A 7,977-nucleotide genomic window follows, 5' to 3' on the forward strand; every position below is an offset into this window, starting at 1 on the left:
AGGAAGGCAGGGGAAGCCAGAGGTAACAGGGCCCAGAGCGAAGGAGTCCTTCACACCGAAGGGTGTGGCCAAACACCCAGAACTGCAGAGACCTCACACAGGATGGGGACTGATGGGGGTCCCCCGAGCTGGCAGCGTCCCAACAGAGGTGTCAGCAAAGTGGAGAGGAAGCCAGCTCCAGCAGAGTGCTGAGGAGTGGTCACAGGGGAGACCGTCTAGGTGGATGACTGTCTGTTTAGGACCCAGAAGGCAAACTGTAAGGGACAAGAGAGAAAGTGTTTACAGGGAGAAGCTGAGCTCGTTGAGATGTCGACAGTACAGAGTATTTCCTAGAAGCCAGGTCCTGACGTGGCCGAGAGAGACTGCTCTTGTCTCCTTCTTCCCAGGACCCTGAGCCCTGTCAGGAAATCGGATGAATGAATTCTCAGGCCTGCCAGCCCCACCTCTGCTGTCTCCTACCAGTCTGTCTCCAGCTACTGGACCAGGACCGAGCCACATTTGACTTGCTTTCGAGGTCCCAGGGTTAGGGAAGGAATCATACAATTGCACAGTGCAAGGAGGAAATAACATGTCTCTGAAGGACAACTCTTTGGAAAAGCAGTCCCACTTGGGCTTTTCAACTGTGTCAAACTTGAATCTATAAATCCCCAGAGTACAGACAATCGGTGACGAGGTGGAAGGAAACAGGTATCGCTCAATGATTACTTCCATTTTTGTACTCACTCGTGATTTGTGTAGGCCACATTCCAACTGGCTTTTGAGTAATAGAAATCCAGGGCAGTGTATAATGTATCACATTTGAAGTTCTAATCTAGTCTGTTAATCTAACTGAAGCTGGATTTTTAAAAAGTAATAAAAAGTCAAATGTTAAAAAAAAAAAAAAAAAGGCAGCCCAGAGAGGTTAAGTGATATGGTTAAAGTCACACAGCTAGCTGGGGCTAAATCCATCTCTCTCTTTCCCTCCCTCTCTGCTGATGTTCCCCTGCCCCTCCCCCAACCTTTCTTCTCCCCAAGGCCTCCCGCCTTTCAGAAAGGCACAGTGGGGCTGGGAAAATGCCCCGGGCGGCATCCGTAGCTGCACAGCCTACTGTTGATTCACAGCTGTGGTGCCACGCAGCCTTCCCACTGGTACTTGGCTCTCGGTAGAATGGCGCTTTGTATCATAAATGATCCAGTGCACTGAACTGAGCTGGCACAGATGACCTCCGCGTCTCTGCCAACCCGGTCACGTGCTCTGGTACTTTGTGAAGCCGGGCCCTTCGGTGCACCGTGTGGCTCTGTTAGGCCACGGTGGAGAGGAACCGGGTGGGCTCCAGATTTCAGATCAAGGTGCCTACAGCCTGTGACGCTCCTGGTAGGGTCTGAGGGATTTGGTCTAAGGATCTTTAGGGAAAGATTTTGCACTCCCTGAGTTGGGTGCAGGCTCTTTAGATGTGACACAGCACTGTGGTTGACTTCAGATCTGGGGAGAAGCCCCGTGGGGAGACAGAGGGGGAAGGCACATCGTTCCTGTTGCCTGAGGGAATGGGGCTGCAGGAGTGGCCCGCGGGCTGTCCCCCTTCTATCTCAAGGCCCATGGAAGTCTTTGTTTCGAGAATGTTTGCCCTTAGGTTGTACTTTACTGAGGACTTACAATGTTATAGTGTATCAAACACTGCTATCACATACATGAATTTCCATTTATCATCCATCGTACAGTTTGAGTCCAGGAAAGTTAGGTCACGGGAAAGTTAAGATACACAGATAGTCAGCATCCACCCTTTGGGCTAAGCTGGCCCCGGTGAACAGGCAACCGCTTGCAAGGGGAGAAAGTCCACACTGCAAAATAACATCTACCCTCTTCTCTGAACCTGAAATCCCACTGAGGAACACCGTTCCTTAAGCTTAAGGCTTTCATCTCCCTTCAACATGTAAGTAGGAGAGGAGATTTTTTTAAAGTGTCATTAGTCACTTATACTATTATAAGAATGATTTTCAGGTTATTTTATAGCATCATAGAATCTCAACATTGGGAAGGATGCCGTGTCCTCCAGCCGAGGCTTGAACCTCTTTGTCCAACTTCTGCTGGAACCAGAAGCGGTCAGCCTTGCATTCAAAGTGTTCCTTGGCTGCTTCCTGAGCCCCTCTGAGCCTCACTTTAGGTTGCTTTAAAATCTATTTTATGGGAATGAGAAAATCAGACTTGAAAAGTTGTCTGAATATTAATGGAGCTAATTAGAAAGTATGACTGTTCATTTTAATGAGTAGGATGAACTCAGGAAGCAACCTTGGTCTTGTCTTCCACTGTAATTCCTTGACTAGGCCCTGGGTGAGAAGGTGGAGAGGCCTCAGGCCTTCGCAGGTCTTCCCGAGGTAACAGACAGACCTACAGACACTGGAAGTCAAGAAACACACTCTCGGGGCTTCCCTGGTGGTCCAGTGGTTAAGAATCTGCCTTCCAATGCAGGGGACACGGGTTCGATCCTTGGTTGGGGAATTAAGACCCCACATGCCACGGGGCAACTAAGCCCGCACTCTCTAGAGCCCGCAACTACTGAGCCTGTGCGCCACAACTAGAGAGAAGCCCACGAGTCTCAACGAAGCTTGCGTGCTGCAACTAAGACCTGACACAGCCAAATAAATAAATAATTAATTTAAGAAAAAAAAAAAAAAAAGAAAGAAAGAAACACACTCTCAAGTCAGTATTTTAAAATGTCTCATCCAAGGTCCGGATGGGCAACTGAGGCTGAATCCACTGACACGGTCACCTGACCAAAGGTCTATGTGGTGGTTAAATATTTTGCACATCACCCCAGCAGCAGTCAGGGAAGGAGCCGTGACCTGCCTAGATATATACATATTTCACTCAACCAAGCCAAAGCTTCTGTTATTAAAAAATTGAAAATTAATAGATTAGCCTACTTAGATGTGTTCAACCTCAGCTCCAAATGTGTCTTATTGAACTGATCGCTACTACCCTAAATAGGAACAGTTATCCCCTAAATGATGAGTGAAAACAACAATTATTCCTCAAACTAAGTAAAACACCAACATAGATTATCATTTTGACTGATTTAACAAAGACCGGGAGCTGAGTTAGACATCGATTAATTCAACATTATTTGTCTACTTATTTTCTCTCTTATATCCTTGTCTCTGTCTCTTCTCTCATAGATCACGTACTTTTTATTACCGACTTTATTGAGGTGTAATTTATATCCCACAAAACACACCCACTGTAAGTGTACAAACAAATGCTTTTTAGTAAATTTACAGAGCTGTGCAGCCACCCCTACATCCACTTTTAGAATATTTCCAACACCCCAGAAAGTTCCTTCATGCTGTTTGCAGTTAATCCCCATTCCCACTTCCAGCCCCAGGCAACTGCTGATCTGCTTTTTGTCTCTACAGATTTGCCTTTTTTAGGAGCTTTATGGAAATAGAAATGGGATAAGCATACATCAGCAGTTTATTTTACAATATTTATAATAATTCCACTGTAAAGAATTTTGTTTATCCATTCCCCCATCATGGATTGTTTTCATTTTGGGGCTTTATAAATAATGGTGTTATGAATAGTCACACACAAGCCTTTGTGTATACAACATGCATTTTCATTTTTCTTAGGAAGATACCTAGAACTTGAATTGTTTATTTATATTGTAAGTGTTATGTTTAACTTTTAAAGAAACTACCAGCTGTTTTTCAAATTGGCAGTACCACCAAGGGATGAAGGCCCAGTTTCTGCACATCTTCAGAAATACTTGATATTGTCAGTCTTTTTCATGAACACCATTGTATGTGTGGTGTCTTACTGTGGCTTTAATGGGTAGGTGTATGCATTTCTCTAACGACTAATGATGTTGTACATCTTTTCATGTGCTTATTAGCCATTTGTATTTCATCTCTGGAGAAATGTTTATTGAAATATTGTCCATTTAAAAATTGAGTTGTTTGTTTCCTTATTGAGTTGTAAAAATTCTTCATATATTCTGGATACAAATCATTTATCAGACATGATATGTATTCATGATTTGCAAATATTTCATTTGCAAATATTTCCTTCCAGTTTGTGGCTTTTCTTAATATAATAGTGCCTTCTGAAAAGCAAATATTTTAATTTCAATGAAGTCTAATTTACTAAAGGTTTTTTTTTTTTAAATGAATTGAACTTTTGGTGTCATATCTAAGAGATCTTTGCCTAATCCAAGGTCAAAAAGACTTACTCCTATGTTTTGTTCTAGAAGACTACAGTTTTAACTCTTACATTTAACTATGATATGTTTTGAGTTGATTTTTTAAATATGGTGTGAGATACCAATCTAAGTTTGTTTTTATTTTTATTTTACATATGGTTATATGGATATCCAATCCTTCCAGCATCATTTGTTGAAAAGATCATCCTTTCCTCCATTAAGTTGACTTGGCACCCTTGTAAAAAATTCATTGACCATAAACGTAAGAGTTCATTTCTGTATTTCTGTTCGTTCAGTTTGTCTGCATGTTTTGTCCTTAAGCCAAAAATCACACTCTCCTGGTTACAGTAACTTTGTAGTAAGTTTTGAAATTGAGTGGTTTAAGTATTCTTACTTTGTTCTTTATGTAGATTTTAGGTAGAATCTTCAGGATTTTCTGCATACAAATTCACATCATCTATGAATCTGTGAACAGGTTTAGTTCTTCCTTTCCAATCTGTATGTGTTTAATTGCTTTTTCTTGCCCCTATCACACTGGGTAGAACCTCCAGTATAAAGTTGGATAGAAGTGGTGAGCACTGATATCTTTACCTTATTCTTGACCTTTGGGAGAAAGAATTCAGTCTTTTACCATTAAGTATGATAGTTGTAGGGTTTTCATAGATGCTTTTTATAAAGCTGAGAAAGTTTCCTCTATTCTTAGTTTTTAAAGAATTTTAATTATGAATGGTGTTGGATTGTGTTGAATTTTTTCTTTTTGCATCTTTTGAGATGATCATGAGGTTTTTGTCCTTTATTCTGTTTGAATGGTATAGTACATGGATTGATTTTTGAATATTAAATCAACCTTGCACTTCTAGGATAAATCCTATGTGGTCATGGTGTTTAAACATTTTTTATATGCTACTGGATTTGGTTTGCTAATATTTTGTTAAGAATTTTTGCATCTGTTGCAATAGGGACATTGGTCTGTGGTTTTCTTTTCTTTGATGACTTTGTCTGGCTTTGTTAGGGTAATACTAGCCTTATAGAATGAGTTGGGAAATCGTCCCTCTTCCTCTGTTGTATTAGATTGGTATTATTTCTTCTTTAAATATGAGAATTCACCAGTGAATTCTGATGAAAAGGAAAGCCTGAGATTTTCTTCATGGGAAGATTTTTAAACTATTATTTCCATTTCTTTACTTGTTACAGATCTATTCAGGACTTTCAGTTTCCCCTTAAGTCAGTATTGACAATTCCTTTCTTTCTAGGATTTTTTTTCATTTCATCTAAGTCGTCTAATTTGTTGGCATAAAGTTATTCATAATACTCACTTATAATACTTTTAATTTCTGTAAGGTCGGCAGTGATGCCCCTCTTACATTCTTGATGTTGTAAATTTGTGTCTTTATTTTTCTTTGGTCAGTTTAGCTAAAAGTATATCAATATTGATCTTTTCTAAGAACCAACCTTTCATTTCCTTGATTTTCTCTATTTTTCAGTTTTCTAGTTCACTGATTTCTTCCGACCTTTCTTACTCTTTCTTTGGGTTTAATTGCCTCTCTTTCTTTCTCTCCGTCTCTCTTGTTTCTTAAGACAGAAACTTAAGTTATTGTTTTTAGAGCTTTCTGCTCTTCTAAGTCCTACTTCAGTTCCATCCCATTAATTCTGATATGTTTTATTCTTGTTTAGTTCAGCTCAAAATATTTCTAATTTTCATTGTGATTTTTTTCTTTGACTCATGGGTTATTTAGAAATGTGTTGTTTAATTTCTAAAAATTGAGGACTTCCCAAATTTCTTTGTTCCCAATTTCTAATCCCTTTGTGGCTCTAAATGACTTAAATCCTCTTAAATATATTGAAATTTGTTTTATGGACCAATATATGATATAAACTGGAGAATGTTCCATATGCTTTTGAAAAAATGTGTATTTGTTATTTTTAGGTAGAGTGTTCTATACATGTCAAATTGATTGATAGTACTGCTCCAGTCTTCTGCATCCTTGCTGATTTTCTGTCTAGTTGTTCTATCAACTACTGAAAGTGGGGTATTGAAATCTCTAACTATAATTGTTAAATTGTCTATCTCTTCTTTCAATTCTATCCATTATTGCTTCATAAATTTTAAGACTTTGCTGATAGGTACTATTACATTTTAAATTGTTATATCTTCCTAATGTATTTACCCTTTATCATCACGAAATATCCCTCCTTGTCTCTAGTAATATTTTTGTCTTAAAGTCCATTTTGTCTGATAGTAATATGTCACCTCTGGCTCTCTAGTTGCTACCATTTGCATGGTATACCCTTTTCATCATTTTACTTCCAACCTATTTGTGGGGTTTTTGTGTGTGTGTGTGAAATGTGTCTCTTATAAACAGTAACCACCGAATCTTGATTTTTTTATCCAGTCCAACAATAACTGCCTTTTGATTATAGTGTTTAGTCCACTTATATTTAATATAATTATTGACATGGTTGGATTTAGGCCTGCCACTTTGTTTTCTACATCTCTTTTTAAAAATCTGTTCCCCCTTCACTGTTTTTGTGCTAAACAATTTTTTAGGGTACCATTTTGATTCTTCTGTTGTCTTACTGTAGTTTTGAGTTATTTTCGTAGTCGTGGCTCTACAAATTACAATATGCATGCTAACTTATACCATCTACTTCAGGTTAATACTGACTTAATTCTTGTGAAATACAGCAATATTGCTCTAATATATCTTCATTTCCTCCCCTCTCCTTTGTGCTACGATTATCATATCTCTATATATGTTACTAACCCAACAGTACAGTGTTATAATTGTTACTTTATATAACATTATGTCTTTTAACAAAATTAGGAGAAAAGAGAAAAAATACATTTACACAACCTTTTCTTATATTTACCCAGATACCATTTCCAGTGCTCTTAATTTCTTCCTGCAAAGTCAAGTTATCATCTGGTGTGAGGCCAACAGATCAGAAAAGATAACGTTATACTCACAGATCCCAAGAAGAGGAGGGTTCACTAAGCCATGCAGCGTCACATGGGGAAGCACCGGGATCAATCACAAGGCAGAAAGAGTAAAGGAAAAATGTGGGCAAGAGTTTTTATTGTGGTTTCCATGGGAAGGAAAAGGTGAGGCAGGGTAAGCAGGCTGAGGACTGGCTAGTTTGAATAACTGCAGCAGGGTCTAGGGCATAGGGTCTGTCCCTGGTTGTTGAGTATCTGGCAGTGGGGCGATTAGGGCAGGTGGGTAGTGGCCTAGAGTGTGAGAGCCTGATAAAGGAGGTAGTTGGGGTGTAGGCTCTGGATTGGTTGGTTTGCATATGAAAATAATTACTATCCTTAGGGATTAAGTAGCTTTGGGAGGGGCAATCCCTTCAGAGTCAGCAAGGCCTCAAGATGTCAAACATCAAATACAGAAACTAGAAGACATAGTTATTACATAACACTCTTATCCTCCATCCATTGCTGAGTGACTCGGAGAAGAGCTGGCAATGAGAGAGGAGACCATGATGCCCTGGCCTCTTTAACCAGGGATAGGGTTCCGATGAAGCTCCATCCTAACTGGATCTTCATCCCAACCACTCTCCTTCCTTTCCTCTCTGCTCACCCCTCCATTCCACCTCATCTGCCACAAGTGTGTTAATAAGAAAATGAGACCTAGCATTTATTGAGCCAATATCTTATCATGGTCTTTCCATTATTCCAGTTTGGTGGGATTTTCCAGTTCAGTGTTAGGGGAGCTAGAGAGAGGCTTCACTCTATCCTCCCTCATCATGGGGGAGATGAATGAGATCAACTCTGACCTGAATCTGGATTCCCTGAGAAGAA

Source organism: Mesoplodon mirus, assembly GCF_964341445.2.
Source record: "Mesoplodon mirus genome assembly, chromosome: 2".
Taxonomy (NCBI): domain Eukaryota; kingdom Metazoa; phylum Chordata; class Mammalia; order Artiodactyla; family Ziphiidae; genus Mesoplodon; species Mesoplodon mirus.